Source organism: Opisthocomus hoazin, chromosome 6 (assembly GCF_030867145.1).
Source record: "Opisthocomus hoazin isolate bOpiHoa1 chromosome 6, bOpiHoa1.hap1, whole genome shotgun sequence".
NCBI classification, from domain to species: Eukaryota; Metazoa; Chordata; class Aves; order Opisthocomiformes; family Opisthocomidae; genus Opisthocomus; species Opisthocomus hoazin.
Window position 1 is genome coordinate 5,777,176 of NC_134419.1, and position 21,000 is coordinate 5,798,175.

Here is a 21,000-nt window from a genome sequence, read left to right on the forward strand (position 1 = left end):
CTGTGGGACTTGGCATAGCACAGTGTCATTTTAAGCGTAACTCTTCTTAGATTATCAGTCTCCCCACTTTCCATTCTCAGCACCCTGGACTGATACTCATCCTGACTTAAACTGTCAAATGGAGTCAGCTGCAGTGATTAGGCAGTGAAGTTTCTTCAGTTATGGTTTGGATAAGAAATGAATTCTTCGGTCCCAGTAGCCTCAAAACGCTGCCTCATGGGTGCAGTGTGTGCACCAGTGGGATGGAGCACAACAGTGCCTTTACGTATAAAAAGCGGATTTAAGCTGTTCAAAAAATCAGCTCCAAGAAACAAACCCTGAAATATTATTCACACCACATCTCAAGGCAAAGAGCCTGTCTCATCTGTGGGCCTTTAGCAGTCTCCTATAGCCAGCTGCCCTTGCCGCAGCTTGTCTGCCTGTCTTCAAATATCTTCATCCTGAGCCTAACTTGAATGGTACATTTTTTATCACCATTGGTGCACAAAACAGAGGATTGAATTCTCCGGAGGAGAGAGGAAGTAGCATTTTACATCCATGTGGCAAAGGGATTAACAACACGGCTGGAGAAACATAATCATGGAGATGTCATCCGTTTTCCGCTGACTGAGGTTTGGATGCGAACCTGATATCTAACCCTCCTTAGTGCTCCTGTGGATCCGTCTTCTTCAGAATCACTCTTAAACGTGGTTATTCTGACTGTTTTTGTGTGTGTGTGAGGTGCTCAGAGACTTTACAGAAATCAAGTTAACTTACCAAGGTGCCAGTTGAATCAACATCCCTGAGACAAAGCACACCAAGCACCATGGGTCTCCCTCTTTTTACTTTGGTTTTTGCATGACAGAGTTGCAGATCACTTTAGGGAAGCTATAATGGACTGTAAATCTTCCTCCCTCTCCCCCAAAAAAGAAAAACTATAAGTGTCAGGCTTTCTTAAATGGGGTTTTTAATAATCTTCAGTTTTATAGAAGGACTTTGGGTAGGATCAGAGGAAATCAAGTGGTTTGTGATGACTAGTCTTTAAAAAGTGCCACGTGTCTTTGCATAAAACACTGTCTTGCTGGCCTGGGAGGACTACTGCTAATGAACGACTGCAAAGCTGCATAATGTTCCCTACTTTATGCAACAGAAAAGACTTACCTTAGTATAGCAGTAACCCTAAGAATAGCCATCCCTAAAATGTGTTTAACTTGAAATTATCTTTCTTGGATAGCTGTTTTTTTCTCTAGTGATATCTTGAGCACCATTATTCCCACGATATGTAACAGGCTGAATCTCTGTTCTGCTAATGCTTCTCTGTAAGTGGCCTGGAGCTCTGGTCTTTAGAATAATTTAGAATCATTTACTGCGGTTTGTGTAGGGCTGAGCTCACAGGCAAGTGCTGGGACTCTGAAGAAGTGACCATGAAGCTCAGAGGTGTGGGACAGGAAGCTTTATTTCCTTTCTATCCCGTAAACATTTGATGTGGGCCCTCAGCTAAGGCAGCTAGGGCAGATTTCATCTCACTACACCCCAACTACATCTGTACTCAGTGAAGAGAGGGAACAGTCTCCAGAGTGCGTTATGGACATGTACGATCTGCACCTTGGAGGTGCCAGTATATCTTCATTGACTGAAATGGGAGCTAGCTAATATGGGTAGCTATGGGTAGGTGGGGTGACTTTTAGCCCTATGACAAATTCTGCTTTTTTCCTTCCTTCCATAAAATAGAAATGAACCTATGTCCACCTGACAGAGTTGCTGGAAGGAGCTAGACCTTACTGAGCAGAAAGTGCTTAAATGAGCCAGCAAGGCAGTCATGGTAAATACCTACATTCAAGAGTGCATGGTTGGTAATGTATAACATTCCCCAGTAAAATCATACCATTATTAATATTGCTGCCTTATATACCTCTGGAATGGTAAAAGCAAGAGGAGAAATCTGGCCCAGCGATCCATCATCCGAGGCTTTGAAATAGAGCCAACTTCTGTGAAATTTGAGTGAGCCCTTAGAAACACAAGGAGGGCTAAAGCAACAAGTGCATTTCACTGAGCCATGATATCATCTTCTATTCATTTCTAGAGGAGAAGCTGTTTATCGGATGTGTAGCAGAGAAGAAAGAAGCAGAAAAGCACACATATATACTTAAATATTCAAGGCTGCCCCAGGAAAGAACTTAAAATCTGAGGTAATTTCCTCGATGAGCCTAAAACATTATTTGTCATCCACACTGAACCAGAAGAAAAAGGGAAATAAAAGAAGGATAGGAAAAGCCTGTCACACCCTTGCCATTTGTGGTTTGAAAGGGAAGGTGCTTAGTTACGATGGCCGGCAGCCAGCCCAGCCAGCCTGCAAGGGTGCTCCTTCCATCCGCTCCTGGCTGCCTCTGCGCACCAAAGGGGCAGAATTCGTGGAGGGGAACGGAGGAGGCTTGGCAGAGCCGTGGTGCCACCTGGGACTGGTTTGTGTTTCCTTACCATCACAGGCATTTGTCAGAGCCTCCAGCCAAGTGGCCACAAAGGAATGAACTTCTCTCTTCTCTGCCCCATCTAGGCTGTGTGCATTTGGAGGGAAGCATTAAATTCACTCCCGAGAATGTAGAAAGAGCAAATCTGAACAACACCTCCAGGAGACTGCCTAAGCAGCTTTTGTAGTATATTAAGTGATATCTTTCTGGGTTTTTGGCTTGATTTAATAGATTCCCCTGTATATCAGTGCAAAGTGGGTGTAATAAGGCATCATTATGTACTGTGAATAAGTGGAATCTGCAAAAGCACCATTTGCGATTGTGATCATCATCCCAATGTTGATCAGGAAGGGCACAGGCTGAGGAGCCCAGGAGGCAGAGCTGGGACAATTCAGGGTGAAGCAGCACTTTGTGCTCAGATTGAATGGCAACAGCTGAGTAACTAGAAGACAATATAGTAATTCACTAGGAACTGTGTAAATAATTGAGGACCATGATCTGCCTGATGACAGCATCGCTTCATATCTCAAGCACCCTTATTGCTGGTGGGGGAAGTGAGGGCTTCACAGTGTTCACTGATTTGGCTGAGACTCTCCAAGGAGTCCATGTGAGAGAAAAAAGACGAGAAAGGAGACCTACATGTGCATCGTACAGAAATTCCCCCTATCCCAAAATGTAACTATTCTTTTATAAAGCCGTACAAGAGTTCCCACAGGGATTTTGCCAGGGACAGAGGAACCGTGTGACATGATGTGACTGCATCCCTCATCTCCTGGAAGGCATTTGGGTGTAAGGACAAAATGGACCACAGGACAGAGGGGAACACCAGTTCTCACCAGCAGCCTTGGGCCCAGCTCAGCTGCTGGAAGTTTTTATTCTCAGAAGACCCACAGCCACCAGGACTAAAGTCCGGGACCAGTCTGTGGGCAGACAGCGGCCTACCTTGTCCATGATTTGTGTTTTCTTCTGCTCATGCTGAACTGCCTGGAGGAGAACTAGGCAGCTCATGTGAAGGTAGAACAGCAGCATGTGAGCAACTGAAAAGCACAGACTAGTGCAGGCGTCTGTGGGATGCTCAGCTCTGGTCCTGTTTCATTTATTAGCATGGATGCAGCTGAGATGTCCTGGAGATGATGAAGCCGTGGAGAAGGCATCTTCCTCTAAGCATGCCTCTGTCATCTGCAGAGTGGCTCACTGGAAGCTCTTTGCTCCCATTTGAGTTTGCCCCTAAGCAATACAACGAGACTTGCTCTGCGATGAGCTTGTGGTCTGCCTAGAAGCACTGGACTGGCCTTTGGTCTGCAACTGCTGTTTAGCCTCTGGATTATGCAGCTTCAACCATACCATCGGTTCCCTGTTATCAAGGGCTCTGATTCAGAGCTCAGGAAAACATTGCCAGGCTGTGGGCGCTGTACATTTTTTCCCCTGAGTAAATATGACTTGAGCCACACAAGTTTTGTAAAAAATTAGAGTAACTAAGAAGAAATTCCCAACTTTTGCACATTTGCCTATTAAAAAACCTGCACTTGCAGCATATTGCAAATCAGCTGAGGAGAGCTTCGGTGTTTGCTTTTACTCTGTAAAAGAAAATTATAATAATGGTGATAACCACTATGAGAGGTATTTCTCTTTGCTGAAACTTGGACCAAGGACCAAAAGATGCTGCACACAAGCTGATGAAGCAATGTTAGTGCTTGCAAGCAGGAGCAAATGCCATCCTTCGTCCCCTTCCTCTGCTGCTGGAGAGCCCAACACACGCTGCCGCTCAGCAGCACGGCTGAGTCAAGACGTTGGCACTCCACTTCCCTAGAATTTGGAGTAGTCCCTTGCCAGCACTGCTCTGAATGAGTAGATCACACCCTGGTGTTAGGTGACACAGCATTTTAGTGGGTGTTTTTGGCAGCCTGACCATAGCCTAAGCAAGAGCTGTCCTGCTGGGGAAGCAGTCAGGTCCTTCCTGCACTGCTGGTGCTGCACAAATGCAGGGGTCCCCCATACAGCAGAGGTGGTTCTGAGCAGCTCCACAGCCCCTCCGCACCATGGGAATAGCCTACAACCATCAGTCCTTGCTGGCAAGTAAGCTGAGAGAGGGCAATTTCTGTCTGTCTGACCACCATGTGCAGCAGATGGGAAAACAGCAGGGAAGTACTGGACAGCAAGGCAGCAAGTGGTCTATGGCGTGTCAGCACCAGGAGGTCTACAGGCATTGCCGTAAACCAATAAATGCTGCCAGTTTAATACTGGCAGCGAGACGAACTGGCCGCACAAAGCCATAGGGGTGTGAATACTCCCCGGGTACTCCCTGAGCTCATTTCAGCTCATTGCAGCTTTCTCTAATACACAGGAAAAAAAGGAAATTATTTTTTAAAAGGGTTATTAATCCACTTTAGGTCCAGAAGGACCCTCCAGTGCCACCACCTGCCTTACACAGACCATCCAGCTTCACTCCGCAGCGTCAGCATCACGCCCATAACTGCTGGTAGAATAAGTGTCTCATTTTCATCAAAATGTGGAAAAGATTGGCTTCTTCCCTGCTCAAAAAAATCATGCCTAATGTGTTTTTTTTGTATTATAATTTTAAAATAACAAAGTGGAATTGCTCAGCAGGGCAAACTTCAGCACTAACCACAAACACAGGCCTGGCTGCAGTGAGCAGTGAGCTGGGAGGCGTTACCAGGCCGTTTGTGTTAAACGCAAGAAATGGTGAGGAAAATCCGTTCCTTGCTCCCTCCCAGCGTGCTGACCTCTGGTCAGCCTTCCCAGCCTGATGCTTCCACTGACAGCACGAAAATCAGCAATGTCCAGCCAGCTATTTAAGTACAAAGAGATAGGGGTGCTGGTGGGAGGGAATTTTCCACAGCTCATCGCTAGTCCTGACTGCATCGCCATAATCAAAACCCGCTGAGCCATCTATCGATGTTCAAAGCCAAATGAAGATGGATTGAGGCAGACATGACGGGGTCACGAAGTAGACTCGTCACGACAGCCGAGCATATGTCTGTGGATCTGAATGACACGCTCGCTTTTGCACGCCGCCTTGCTGTCTCCCCAGCATCAGGAGGAAGGTGTTAGAGTCCCTCAGGGTGCGACGCACCGCAGGAAGTTCCTGCATTGCATCCCATGCCTGCTTCCAAAGGACACAAGGACTCAACTCGTCCAGGTCTTGCCCAGCACTGTAGCAAAATGCTTTGTTGCATGAGCATCCATGGAGGAAGCAATACTCAAAGATGACAAAGCCCGCTCAGTAGCTTCCACTTAACATTTCCATTTGCCTGCTTTTGCCTCCCTTTATTACAGATACCATCTTGTTATCAATAGTTTCTTCTTTCTTAGCTACCTCTTTGCTTCTGCAAAAGGGCGACAGGCTAAATCATCTGTCTATTACTCCAACAGCCTTTCACTCAAAGTAAGTGACATTCACTGCAAAATGTCTCAGTCTCCTGCCCTGGAGCTGAGTGGGTTTGTCACAGTCCAGAGGAAGCAATTTTAGCTGCCGTCTTAGATTAAGACTGGTAGACCCAGTAGACGGAAGGTGAGAGCTGTGTAGCTTTCTCCATCACCCGGAGCACAGAGCCCAAGGGAACAAACAGGACTTCCAAGAGGCCGTTGTCTGCTTCCAGATTTCCCCTGTGCCTTCTCCTTCTCTTTTTTCATGCTTATCTCCTTTTCTCACCAGATATTACACCCTAACACCACGCAGACATATGCTTGCCTTGACCCCAGCAGACCTTTAGCAAAGCAATGCTTTTGCAGGCAAGTTTTTTCCCCCATTTATTGTTTCTGAGACCTGGATGCAAACTTGATTTTTGAAATTCATTTTCAGTTTTGCTCTTCTTGTTTCTTCTGTGAGGAGGACAGATTCCGTGATTATCCTTCACTGGGCCAGTCGACAGCCAGCCCATGGCCACCAAGGTCCTGTGGGATACCATGAGGCCATGCCTCTCCTCCTCTCACCAAGTCCCGTGGTGTTTTACTGTGGCGGAGATCCCCCCATGCAACACTGTCTGTGGTTTCGTTTGACTTTTCTGTCAATAGCCTTGCCAGGCTGGTTCCAGGATTTGTCAGGAGAAGGACATTTTCTTCTTACGTAGCTTGACACTCTGCTTGGACCATTCGTGATTCATCTCAGCCTGACATTTTCTGCACTTTGAGAAACCCACATGGCCTCGAGTGGAACAAGATAGCCCTTTAATGGTGGTATAGGCAGAAATGCAATGGGATCAGGGTGAAAAATTTCTAAAGTCAATTTAAACAATAAAACCAGCTGCTTTGACCCAAAACAGGACTTGTCTATACCATAACACAAGGTTCATCCAGGCTAGGTGCGGTGGAGGACAGAGCATCGCACTCTTCCTCAGCTTATCAGTAGGGAAAATTTTATGCGTTCGTCAGACATTCCTTGGACCCAGTCAGTGCTCCCAAGAGGAGAGAGTCTCCGGACTATGTCAGATTTCAGAAAAACACAACGACAATGACTGTGCTTCCCAGATACTAATATTTCAGAAAAGATAGTGCATTTTTCAAGACAGAAGGCAGTAGCCTGGAGTTCAGTTACATTGTCTGGGTGATTAATATGTTATTTAAGGAGCAGAAAGAAGCAAGGAGCCTGAGAGAGGTCTCCTCCTCTCTGTGCCTCCCTTCTAGTGCTGTAAAAAAGAAAAAAAAGAAAAAGGCATATTTAGCTTGTGTGGATGCTGTGTGTTTTCTGACTGTCTAAGTAAAATTTAAGGTACATTGCGTACATGATGGGAATGACCCAAACAGTGACTTGTGCATGCTGAAGATGAGCACTTGTATCGAAGTGCTTCATGGACACAGCTTGTCAGAGTAGCCAGTCCAACAACCAGCAAAACAACAATGCAAGCAAAAATCCCAAGAAATCAAAGAAAATGAGATATGTCTGGTTTATCCTTATAAATGTGTGAGAAGCAAGATCCAAACTGGTGCAGGTTTCATACCACAGACACCAAATTTCCTTCCTTATTTCCTCCCCTTTGTACGACAGAGGTGGCTGAAAGGAGAGGGACGTTTATCCGCCATATGAGGGACCTGTGACAGCAGATACTCAGCAGAGCTGCTCAGCTTTGGAGTCGCAGGGCAGACCCTTGTGCAGTCCATCTGTGGGTGCCCTGAGAGATGGTGGCGGGTGCAGGAGGATGCTTCATAGTTCATGTACGCATCCAGCACCAGGGATGGCAAGACCATGTAAGGAGTGCCTACAGCCCATTTCTCCCCGGGTTGCCAGATGTAGTAAATACTATACGCACCGACCCTCAGCAGTGTCAGCCTCTGATTCCTAAACAGGAGGTAGGGACCTCTGGGAATCCCTTGGAAGATTTTCTTCCTGGAAATCAGTATCCAGGTCTCAGATCTGCAGCTCTAGCATGTGTGTTTCACAAAGTACATTTTTCACCACACGGTTCCCCATCGCTCCTCCTAACCGCCTCTCCCCTCAGGGAATATAGTACAGTGCATGCATTCGGCATACGCTGAAATGTATAAATAAACCATCATTTTGCTGGGTCAGCCCTCTGTTGGCAGCCTCCTTGGACTTTGTCACTGGAGGCCACAGCTCCGCTGAAAGTGACCATTTTGTCTTGGCAGGACTTGGTCACTTATTCACTCGCTCCTCAGCTCTGCCGTTTGGTGCCAAAGCACAACAAGAGCAGCTCCTCATCAGCCCTTGGCTTCCACTCTGCAAATGAGTGCTGAGCTGTGGGGACAGCCCGTGCCATAGAAAAGGAAAAGGGAAAAAAATACTGCCTGCCAGCACCTGAGAAAAGAGAGGAGATATACAGTGCCAGGGCCTATTCAACTGTGGCCCACAGGACATGTTTATAGCTCCCACAATTAGCTTCCAGGTGGACTTTAAGATACCTTTACACAGTAACAGAGATAAATATCTGTTGGCCCTGATGAAGAGAGGCATTTCATGGGACTGCCATGGCTGCTTACAACTTTTCCCAGACTAGTGACATTTCTCTCTTTGTGTCCAGAAACTGAACGGGCTGATCCCTTCTCCTGAATTCAGAAGTGGAATTGCTTTTTCCCATCCTAACTCTATACCTGGTATATAGGTTTGATCTTTTTCAGTGCTGCATTGTTTATCTGTGGTAGATCTGTGTAGACAGTTGCCTCCCAGACAAGGGCAATGGGATCCCCGTCGCTGGAAGGGTGCTGCTTTGGGCACAGGCTCAGCATCCCTAAACATGAGGCCTCCAGGTTTTAAAGAGGGAGGCTAAAATATGGGAAACAGACTGACGATTTCAGATGTACAGCCTCACAGAAGTCTCATTCTCCGAGGACAGTGGTCTCAAAAAATCATTCTGATTCCAGTCAGGACACTGCTCTGGAAAGCATCAAAAGTCTTGCGTGACATTTCAGAGCAATGCCCCAAACATTTGTGTGTTGTAAACAGGAAGTCACATTGTCTGCAGAGGGTATTTTCCCCCTTCAATAGCTGCATGCAGACTTTTTACATAACCCCTTTTAACAGTATTTCAGGACTGAAAAGTTCATTTCCCTCTCATAAGCACACAGAAGAATGCAGCTGCCACCCAGACATCCTTTAAATGGGACCACATGTAAGCCACTTAGTCTCCAAAAATGAAAGCAAAACACGGTGCTGTCATCACTGCACGGCACCGTCAATCAGAGCTGTTCATAATACGCTGCACCGTGTATATCTCACACCATGTTCATTATAAGCTTAGGCTAATGTATAATAATAAAGCAGAATATTACAAATATTAAAAACTCTGGATTAGTAAATGACAGAGGAGTGGAAACAAAAAAGTTCAGATCCAGTCTCTTTTCTGGCTGTGAGGGTTGGTGAACACAAAGTCCTCTAATGCTTAACTGAGGTGCTTTCCCCAGCTTCTCCCTGACCCTGATTTTGTTGTGTGCAACCCACTGAAAAGGAACTTTTGGGCATTTTTGCTCATGGTCTATGTTACTCCACTGAACAATCACAATCCAAAATTATTTTACTTGCAAGTTCAGCAAAACAAGTTTGCCAGGGACACTACCCCATGGTGAGAATGCAAGACACCAAGGTGGGTCATGCCTGGCTGCTTTCATCTCCCCCTCACCCGGTTGGTCCTATCGTATGATCCAGAAGGGCCACAACGGGATGTGCTGGAAGAGCAGATGACGCCTGTCACACCGAGGACCAAGCAGACAGGGAGTGCACACAGACAGACCTGGGGCTTCAGGCTACTTCTGAGCATCAGAAGTCCCATGCAGCAAAATAGTTGGTCCAGGCCAAATCCCCAGATCTCACAACTGCTGTAAGTTGTAAAGGCAAAGTAGTCTATAAAGTAGATATTGAAAAAAGAGTGTGGCATCAAGACTCTTCCCTTGTTTAGAGGCATGAAAAACAGAGAAGAAAAGGAAATGCATCCTCCCACAGGTAGAAAGAACGCAAAGCAGTGAAGTGTACATGTATAAATGGCTGACAAAAGTAATAGCTGTTGATAATTGTACCTTTCCCTTGCTCACTGAAAACCTGTCAATCTTGTAAGACTTCTTAAAGGCCAAATATTAAAAGCCATTATCTTTCTAGCATAGCATCATTGCTAAAATCCAGGGCTTGGCATTGGAAAAGACAGATCTGGGGAGGACAGATGATGAGATGGTACTGTACCGGGAGAGATGCAGAGCACAGGAGGAAAAGAGGAGGACAGGGGTCCGCTTGAATGCTGGATGCAGTGGAAAAAACTGTTCAAGGAAGGAGAAAAATCCTGTGAAAAACTCAGTTCAGTTCATATTGTGGTAGATCTATTGGAAGTATCATTTGAAAAGCACAAGGAAATTATGAAAGTATATCTGGTCATTTGTGTAAATCCCTTTTAACACCTGAACAGCATCTGTAGAGTGCGTAAAAGAGAGGAGAGAGTTCGCTAAGAAATGAGGTTATGGTAAGAGGGGCCAAGGCTCTCCAACAGGGACTGGTGGGTGGGTTGGTTTCACAGTGGGAAGGCGTTTCCACTCCTTTCAAAATGCCCTGGGTGTAAAAGTAGTTAAAGTCTTAAACAAACCAGCTGGCGCAGCCTTAATATTCTGTTGTTATTCATATGCATCCATGTGTAAAACAAGGACTGCAGAAGCCGAGTAAATAAACAGGCTCACTAGTCTCTGGTGAGGAGGTCTGTGTCATTTTATTCACACTTTTTGCCATATACTCTGGGGTCATTTGCCAGACTGGGAATAAATGGCATCTGGTTCTTTAATCCAGGCTTGATCTCCTCTCTATTATAAAGATGTTTCTGTCCTGGTTTCTGGGGTGCAAAAACCAGAAGAAGTGAGAGGAAAATCTAGCTGTAAAATGTCTTCAGTGTATCAGAAACTTTTGGGCCTGGTTCAGACTGTGCTTATTCCCTTTTTCTGCCCCTTTTCCACAACAACAGGGCAAAGAATCTGACTTTCTGCGTTTCATTTACATTCAACAAGAAAGTACTGAGATATTTGTCCTAAATTTGCTAAATGTCAGTAGAACTCATTTAAACAAATCAGCTGTTTTTAAACATGCAATACATTTCTTATTAAACACCACGGATGTTTCAGTGGGAGGATTTAATGAAAGTGATTTTAGAGGACAAATGCCATTTGCGGGAAGAAGAACACCGCCCATTTCAAAAGTCAATTTTTTCAACAGTTATACAGAACTCACATTAGTTTAACTCAATTTGACTTTGCTCAGGGTCATCTGTGTCAATGCCAGTGAGAAAGGCAAGTCGACCCTGAAGAGCTGCCTTCATGCAGATTGTTGGAGTCTATTCTTTCAACAAACATATTTTACTATTTCATGACGGTGTTTCAAATGAAAGAACAATTTGGACCTTGCTGCAGCCATGCTGACCCCTTATTGCCTCCTGTTGAAGACTAGAATTATGAAAATGAATGGATTTGCTCATTAAACTCAATCCTACAAATATTTATAAAAATTTAAAAAAAAAGCTAAGAGAAGACTGTAAACTGGCATATCAGGGCATCAGGTCACAGCACAGTGGTTTGGATTTGGGGCTGACAAGTGGGTGCCTGAAGACCATGGTCAGGGCTTCAACCATCTTCGCTTACTGCCACAAGTACACTTGCTGCCACCTGAGACCAGCAAGATTCCTCAAAATGTGTAATTGGGAGAAGTAAAGGGGAGACTGGTGAATACTACTACTTGGTAGTGCTGGATAAATGTGGTAAATGCGTAGCAGCACTTGGGCAGGAGGAAGAAATTGAGGGCACACCAATCACCCACATCAAACAGAGGTGGCAAAGTTTGGGCTTGGGTTGGTTTTCCATAGAGTATGGGAGGTGCATCACTGGAAAATGCGGCACGCTTCTGGGTCCATGCAAAACCTTTCCCATGTTATTAATTTTAGAAACCTCTGATTATACTTTCATTAAATGATAGCTCTCTTAAAATGCCCTTTATGCATTTTTCACGCTGAGGGCTACGCATGGCATACGCAGAAGCTCTTGGTGGCATTTCAGGTGCAACTCTTTTAGCCTCCTACAGATTCTGGCAGGGGAAGGGAAAGAGCAAAACCAGAGTCAAAGAAGCTTGAACTCCCTTGCCTCTTGAAGGTCAGGTGAAGGAAGATATTTGTGGTCCAGTCCTGCTGTTACTGAAATAAATGGCAGGTTTGCCATTGATGTCTGTGGGAGTAGGCTTCGACTTGGACTGCAATTCAGGCATGGAATTAGAGCAGTGCCTAACTGCATTAATTAGAGGGTGGTTAGCGGAAAAGTGAATCCCCAGTGGTACATGAGATTATTTAGTGGTGGAGCAATGTGGGTTCATGCCTTCTGTTACTGGACTGCTCTCATCCGACGTTTAGTCCTAGATCATGCTCCTGGCCTCCAGAAATGCTTTTCTCCCGTGTAAGAAGACAGCACGCAAACACATTCCTGTGAACACACCATGGCTGGCTTCCTACGGCAGCATGAGTGGGGATTTTTCAAGCATGGTGACGGGAAAGAAGATTTGTGTACTCCACAGATGTAGCTCTGAAGACAGAACATGGCCCATGTCTTGGAACTTAGGGACTGTCATATGGGAATAATTTACTGGGTTTTTAGGATTTCTCTGCTACAGTGTTTCATAGCAAGATAGATCCTCCTCTGCTACCTATCGCACATACCTAATTGCACAATAATGTACCACAGAGAGGTATTTATTTTCTTCATCTTGGCTTTTTGCTTTGCATTTGTCTCCTACCTGATATAATTGCAGGTATAACCTCTGTTCGTATGCATGCTTCCATGCGTAGATCAGTTTTTCACATCACCCTGAAAGCATCTCACCTTGATGAATCACAAAACAGAGCTTCACTCCTAGCGTTTGCATTTACTTTGACTGTCTGCTCTGCCACTCGGAGAAGCCCAGGCAGGGCTGAGGCAGCTGAGGACCCAGTGCTTGTGCTCTCAAGTGGCTCAGCAGTGATTTCCCTCCCATGTACAGGTTTTCAGGTCTCAGGGTCTCCTTTATTTAAGCTGTGACATGCCCCAGCAGCATTTATGGGGTCTAAGGCACAGGGAGCATCCAGGAGAAACCCCAGCCGAGAAGGCTGTGCCAGCTGTGATGGTGGTAGGTTTCACTAAGCTGCACATCAACTAGCTACTGAGATGAATGTCCTTTCAGATATGCACATGGAATTAATTAGTTCAATGAAAACTTGTTGTTGTTGTTTCCTGGAACCAAACATTGCTTTCAGCTCTGGGATATACTATTATTGCACCAAGGGAGAAAAAACAAAATCACAAGGCTGAATTTTTTCGGGTGGTAAAGGCTGGAGCTTTCAAAGCGGATTAGTGTTATTGCTGGGTGGTGGGAAACACGAGACTCATCGCAGTCCAGCTAGGAGTTAACCCAGATCTGCAAATCAGGCAAACCTGGGCTATGGCTGTACATCAAAACCCTGGCAAATGCTTGTTAGGCTTTGGCTGGTTCTCATACATAGCCAGGAAAGTAGGGCAGGTTGGCTGGGATCCACTCCGGTTTGGGTTAATAACACACATGACAGATGCTGGGATGTATATGCTGTGACTCAGTGCTGTGGATACAGAGGACACAGCTCTGCGAAGCTCAGCTGCGACCCACCAGCTCTGACGGTGGCTTTTGTTTTGGAAGAGCTTCTTTCTTTCAATTGCAATATTGTGTAATATGCGTATTTACTCCTCTGTGTATTTGCTCCCACAGCACAGAAGTGATTCACAAGAGTAGTATTATATTACTTGCTTTTTTTCTTTACTTTTCTCTCGTGTCTTACCAGAGGCTGCTTTAGTGTTGCTCCTATCTGGTGGATAGTTTACAAGGCTGAAATGCCCATTGCGTGCTGGCACTTCACACAACCCCTTTCACAAACAAATCTAATTTTATTTTAAAGGCAGGTTCAGAAATGATTGCCCTTGATGTGAGGGTCTTCTCGACCTTAGTGCCCTCTTGATTGCAGGAGAGCTAAAGCAATTCAATTCAGAGCCCCAAATGGTTTGCAATCTTCTCTGGCAGTGCACATCAGGCGTTTGGAAACTCTCAGGGTTTTGGGTGGTTTTCGCTGGTTGTCTTTTTGTGCACACATGGAGCCTGCTTGTCCCAGCAGTGGGGAAGTCCTCCTTCATCCCCACGCTCGCCGAGGGAGAACGGGGCCCTGCTGCAACAGCCCGGAGGCCTCAGGGTTAGCCCAGGCTTGAAACAGGGCACATTTTCCCATCATCAGGACTAATCATTTAGAGAGCACAGCACAGCAGTTATTTTGAAAGATCTCATTCTCCAAACATTTACTCCCTGGTTGTGTTTCTAATGTCATATCTGGCTCTATTTTCTTTCACTTCCAAACTCTTCTGCTCTCACTCTGTGTTCAAAATTCATCCCAGCCCCTGCAAGACAGCTTGAAAGGACAGGGTTGTCGAGAGGTACCCATGCAGTGTTCAGCCCAGGTCATGAAGTTTAGCAATTCATCTGAGCTAAAATACCACTTCTTGTACCTAAACTGCCCCTGCAGTTGAGGTAGCTCCAAAAGCAGCAGAGAAAAACCTTTAGGTCTGGCCAGCCCCATCCTGCTGAGTCGTTTAAATGAAAATTAAAAATGTCTACACAGGCTTTGCAGTTCACTTTAGGGTTTGTCCTGGCTTTACACTACACCAGTATTAAGCTTAGCTCAACACTGCACTTAAACAACAGCAAACAAACAGGTCTGGGTAAAATAAAAACCAAGGCTGGAGCTGTCTCCCAAATAATGTGTCCAAATCTTTTCAGAATGTGTAAAAGTTGGGAAAGAAAGTGGAAATAATGAACTACTATAAATAAAACCATTTCTTCCAGTGTTTCCATCAGAGGATGCCAAAGCCTGGAGGTGCTGGATAAGTTTTGAGAAAATCTACCCTTGTCACTGGTATGTCAATATTCAGCACTCGGGGAGGTTTGGAAAGTCAGAGGGTGTTTGTCTGGGTTTTCTCTTTGTTGTTTTATTAAAAAACAACAATAACAACAAAACAAAACACATTTCCCTTGTACCTAGAATAATTTCAAACAACAATGCTTAGGTGACGACAAAGCAAGAGGTGTTGTACACCGTTTCGTGGACAAGGCTATAGCGCAAAGTGATCTGCACAAAGTGAGGCTCCATCTGAAATAAAAATGCTGCAATTTAATGTGGAAAAAGGCAAACCCTGGCACTTCCCTACGACATGTGGGGAAAGCAGGCGAGGAACTGGAAACCTGATGTAGAAAAGGGCTGAACTGGGCCACAGACTGGGGTGACTGTCCCAGAGAGACCCCCCCCCAAGCAGTTCAGTATGCCAAAAGACTGCTGTAAAAAGCAGAAAGCACTCTGGAGTGTGTAAATCAGTGTCGTACGCCACAGACGTGTCTATCTGTCAGCCGCAGAAGCGTATCCCTTCTGCTCTTCTCGGGGCTGGCAAAGCCTCAGCCGCAATGAACAGTCCAGCTTTTGCAATCCACACTTCAGGGAGACTCTGGAGAGAGTTCAGCAAAGAATGATGCGAGGTCTAGAAAATGCGATTTCTGCAGGAAGATGGCAAGGACTGAGCTCGTGCTGTCCTGAGCAGAGAGGACAGAGGGGGAAGATGTGATATTATAACTCAAATATTTAAATAGAGAGGAAATGAACAAACTGGTTTTGTGTCCACTAAGAAATGAGGAAATAAATCACAGGCTTAATGTGCAGCAAAAGATATTTCGGTTAAAGTTAGGGGTGCTCTGGCGTGGATTTTTGGGGCAGGCTGTGGATTTGCCACTGCTGTTTGGTGCGAAGGCATCTGCACGGGGCACCTCTACCTCACGGGGATGGCTCAGAGAGCTTTTGGCAGCCGGTCACGTCGTGTGACCTTGCGAGCTCCCTTCCAGCTCCATTTTCTGTGATTTCGAAATAATGGCAAAATTACACGCTGACAACATAAGAGCTGGGATTATTTGTTTTAGGATTAATGTAATTAGGCTAAGTATGAATCAGATGTTTTAGCTATTTGTAATTAAAGCACATGGGAGAGATGCGATCCTGTCTCTGTGTCAGCGAAAAACCCATGCAAGAGCAGAAAGCAAGTGCCGACAGACACCTTCCTTTCACCCCAGTTCAGACACGGCAGGTGGGACTACACGACGGGCTGGGTATCATGCCTTCTAAGCCTGTTGCATAGTGCTGGGCTGAGTTTGGCTGGCATTACCATAGCATTTCTGCAGTCACACATTCAGTGTCTTAATTAACATCAATAAATGTTAACACTTGCAGGATTTACTGGGAAGATTTGAATGCCAGCTTCATTCAGTGCCAACGTAGCAACACATGAACTCCCTCCTAGGGCTGTTTTAAGGTCATGAGGGATTGCTCTTCACTGTCTTTGTCTCCTCCAGAGCTGTGTTGAGCCCACATGCAGGACCATAATGAAGCTCTGGGACTGACACCCAATCTTCATCGGAAATCTTCAAGCGATGAAAAGTCAACCACATCGCTTGGGAGAGTACCAGTGGATAATTACACTCAAGGCTCAAAACACGTCTGTTTTCTGGCTGGAAAGGTTTTAACTTCTGCTGCTCGGTATACCTGAGTTTCTCTTTACCTGATAGATGACTACATCAGCTAGCAGGTCAGGAAAAAGCTTCTTACTCCCCGTGGGTGAACATAGCATTTCCAGCCAGGAAATCTCAGATGGGCAGATACCTGTCACAGAGATTTTTCCAGCCTTGGCCTTGACTGCTGTTGGCCCTTGCTTCCAGCCTGCCTATCCCATACAAACCACGGAGCCTTTCTGGTTTTCCCCAGTTTTTCTTCTGGTAGCAAGCTGTTTGCTCATACATCTTGACACTGGCAGAGCTTAGCACAAGGAGACTCCATCTTTGCCATGTGGTGATCCTGGCACAAGCAAGAAAATAACCTTTGGTTCTGATTGCTGCGGAGGGTTTTGTTTTGTTTTCATGACTGTTTGAACGCAATGCGAACTCGCACTGCACTGCCAAGTGTCGGGAGAGCTGCTCGTGCTCTTCAAATGTGTGATGGGGTAGCTCTGGCGGGACCTGAGTGGGAAATTGGTTAAGCCCGAGTAATGTGCCTTCTGTTGCTTTGCCCCCTGTTCTGACACCAGTGTCACCCTACATGTCGGTGGTAGTGGATGTGTGAGATCATGCAACAATATAGGCTCAGGAGGGGGGAAGACCAACACCGTGCCATGGATGCATTTTAAAGGCAGCTTGCTCTATCCATCCCCCCAACCCAGCTACACATGGGTCCTCGAACAGCGGCAGATACCAATACACTGGGTGATTGGTCTTTCTTCCCCTGAATCTCAGCACTGTAATTTCTGAGCGCTCAATTTTATCCCTTCCCTCCCACTTCTGGCACAATCCCCTCTGATAAGGGATGCCATCCTGCAGATCCTCCCGTAACAAGAGCCAGGGCAGGTTTTTCGAAGACTATATTTGAACGGGCCAGCTCCCAGCTCAACAACATCTTGGGTTTACTGGGAAACTATCTCTGAGTAGCTCAAACTTCGATCAGCATCTGCTACAAACACAGATGTGGAGACACATGCATTTCTCTGACAAATCCTTCATTTCTTTGAAGAAGAAGAGCCCACAGGAGTTTTGAAATCAGGCTGGATTCTGCAAAGTCCCTAAAAAAAAAAAAAAAGAAGTGGCCAGGCTTTGCTCCTCACACCAAACTCCTCTGAAAATCCCAGCTGGAGACAAGGACACGCGATCCCAACGTCCAGGTTGCTGTTTGCAGACCAATTTAGCAGCATGAGCTCTCGACCCCTGGTTGCAGTGGTATCATCTGTGGTCCATTTCTGGGGATTTCATACCAGCTGGGCAACAGGAGCTCATCTGAAACCCACCCCAGCCTGGGAGCTGATGAGCTATTTAGCTACTGCTTGTATTTGTCTTATAAAAGTAATAATACCGTGTTCTGTTGCCATTACGGTCTGACATTAAATGCACTAATTTCCTAATAGATCTAAAGCAAGAGCTAGGAAGGCCTTTTATTTTTAATGAACTGAAAACTGTTGTGATCTCATTCATCCACCCATGAAATCCACTGACTGACAAGGTCCCATTTCTGGGCAGCAGGGTTAAATGTGCTTCAGACAAAAGCCAGATTTTCCTTTCTTCTGCATGCCATGGACAGGATCAAAGGAGTAGGGAAATGGACATTAAAGCCCTGGTAATCAGGGACACAGACTCCAACCCAGCATGGGCCAGCCCCCTTGCAGGCTTATGGAAATGCCGCTGTGCACTATTGCCATGGGAAGCCTGGGAGCTTTGGGAGCAGACCAGGCAAGTAAATAAGGCTGGGGGCAAGTGCTACATGGACCAGGCTCATCTATCATCACCAGGAGCTTCTCCTTGGAGACCATGTGGGAGCGAATATCCCTCGCACCTTTGGTGTTTCCTCTCTCAGTTTTAGGCTTTGTTAACGAGCCTGTAATATCTCTGGGACTCACCAGATGGTGCTCGTATAGATAACCCTAGGAACAGAGGATGGCTGAACGGATGGGCAAGCAGATCTTGGGGGGGAAAAAAAAGCAAGAATACCAGTTTGATTATATTTCTTTTTAGAAACAGTGGTAACGCACCAGGAAAGCTTTTCTCATTAATCACATTTCTCTGCCACAGGAACAACGCTGTAGCTGTGGTGGTGCAGCTGGGAAGCCACATAATGAGTGCGATAGAGGCCCAGATGGGTGGCAAGGCCATTCCCCTTGGCTTGCTATGCAAACCACAGGACCTGATTTGGAGGTGAGGATGAAGGTGACCTTCAGAGAAGCTGGTGAGCCTTTTACCTTCTTGCATTTGTCTTTGGTCTTGTATTTTAAAACACCTTATTCAAGCAACTTTTTGAAATGGGCTTGAAAGGAATGGGGAAGAAAGACTGCTGATGGCTCCCAGAAGACAGCAAACTAGGAATAGTTTGTTTTCCAAGCACATATGAATTCATTTTCTTTTCAAAATTTGCATTTATTTTTGACTGGATTAACATCCAGCTAATGTGCATGTCAACGAGTTGGAATGCAATTTTGGGAAATATGGAGGAATTTAGCACTACTGATATAAACCAAATGTGATGGAGCTGGAAAGCATATGATGTTTATCGACATGGGCTTGGTGTCATCAGTATGCTCTGCTTTCCTCCTAGGTTAACTCTTGGGCAATCCAAATGGAAAGAAATACTTCTCCTATAGCTCCCATATGACTAATATGATACAGTGTATTACTTGGCTTGGGGTTTAAAAGAAATAATAGGGAGTTTGTTACTCAGACCTTCTTTCTAATAGGAATGACCAATGACACTATACATACAAAGCGTTTTTTCACTTGGTATGCTATTTTGTTTCCTTTGTCAATGTTTGAATTACAAAGGTTATTGTAGTACATAATGTTTTGTAAGCACATACATGCTAGCACAAGCATGCTAACTATCCTTATTCTGAATCTGTTTGAAGCATGTTCAATGTAGTAGTTACGGCATGTGCTGAGACTTCATGGTGAGAAGTCAGGAAAGGACTTAAACGTCCTTCAGTCTGTGCCAAGAAAGGACAACAATACCTGCTTCATACCTTGCTTTCAGGGTGTTTTAATGAACTTAGGCCACAAAGAGGAACCACCACCCCTTTAAACGGATGAAGTTCAATGGCCTTCTCAGTGCTGAAATCCTGCCTCCAGGAAACAAAGACAGGGAAGCATCAAAGCAGAGGGGACAAATTGTTCGTTAATCAAAATATTGCGAAACTGTGGTTCTGCCAATGTTTTGCTGTTCAGGTTTTGTAGATATGTAGGATGATCAGGAAGCTTCGAAGAAAGATGTCAACCAAATGTTTTTCAGAATCACATGCAAGGCAGAAGGAAATGTGTTTCCTAAAGGTCCTACTGGCAGATGAATATCCTTCTGCAATCATTAAAGTTGTAAAGTCATCCCCCCGCCCCATACACACATGAAAGATGACGGGGTTTGCATGCCAGCCAAAACGTGATCTGGGAATCAGATATTTCCCTTCGAAGGAGCAACATGCTGACCTTGCAGCAATATGCTAGGGAAAAGCGGAGCGAGGTCCTGCTCATGTTGGGCATCCCCTCGTCCTCTGCCATTGTGCCCCAACACCAGCTGGCATCTGTGTGCAGGGACCCCACCACAGAGAGAGGGCTGCCCTGGGAGCCAGGTCATTGCTCATGGCCACTGCTCGTGTTTCACTGCTGTTTCCCACACAAGTAGTAGAAAATAAATAGAAGAGAGGTTTGGTTACAACGGTCTCCAAAGATCTGTATTTATTGTGCAGAAATATGTTTCTTGGCCTGTCCCTCCTGCACAGAGGGCTTGTTACAGTGCAGAATTGCTGGTATCAGCCACATTGCAATAGCCTTTCTTCCAGATGCTCCAGTGTACCTGAGCAGAGGAGAGTCCATGCCTGCTAAAGGTGGGAGGATTACCCTGTCCTAGCATTGCTCCCAGAGCACAACATCTCCCACAGGACATGATCCTAAATCCCATTGCAGCAAAGGACAGCTGCCTACTTTACCTCTCCATCATCCACCTATGTCCTACATGGGGGAAAATTCATTTGGGAATGGTGAGGCTGACAGAGGTGTTTCACATCTCTATTCACACAGACTTTTGTTCACCCAACTGTATTTTCTCATCCACAGAAATGCATAACTTTACATGTAAGCAACTCCTTTCACCAGAGGACAGCAACATGAGTGACAAATTTGGGTACCTCCAGCAGTAAATTCAAGGGATGATAACAATGGTGGTCTTTGGACTCATACCTCTCACAAATAGGGTTTGTAGTAACTACAGCAGGTTGCTTTGTCTGACAAAGTAAGAGCTTTGATGAATGTGGATTTGAGTGTGACTCCCAGTTTCTCAATTCAGACCGCATTTAATTTCTGCTTGATGGTCCTCAGGAATGCAGAAGGGTCATCTATGGATGGTGGCACTGGGAAAATTGTTTAAATTCATCATCCTCCTTCTGATAACTCCTTCTCTCCTTGATTTTGCAGGAAGAATGAGTCATTACAGTATTACAACATCTTTAGCATAAGGTTAAA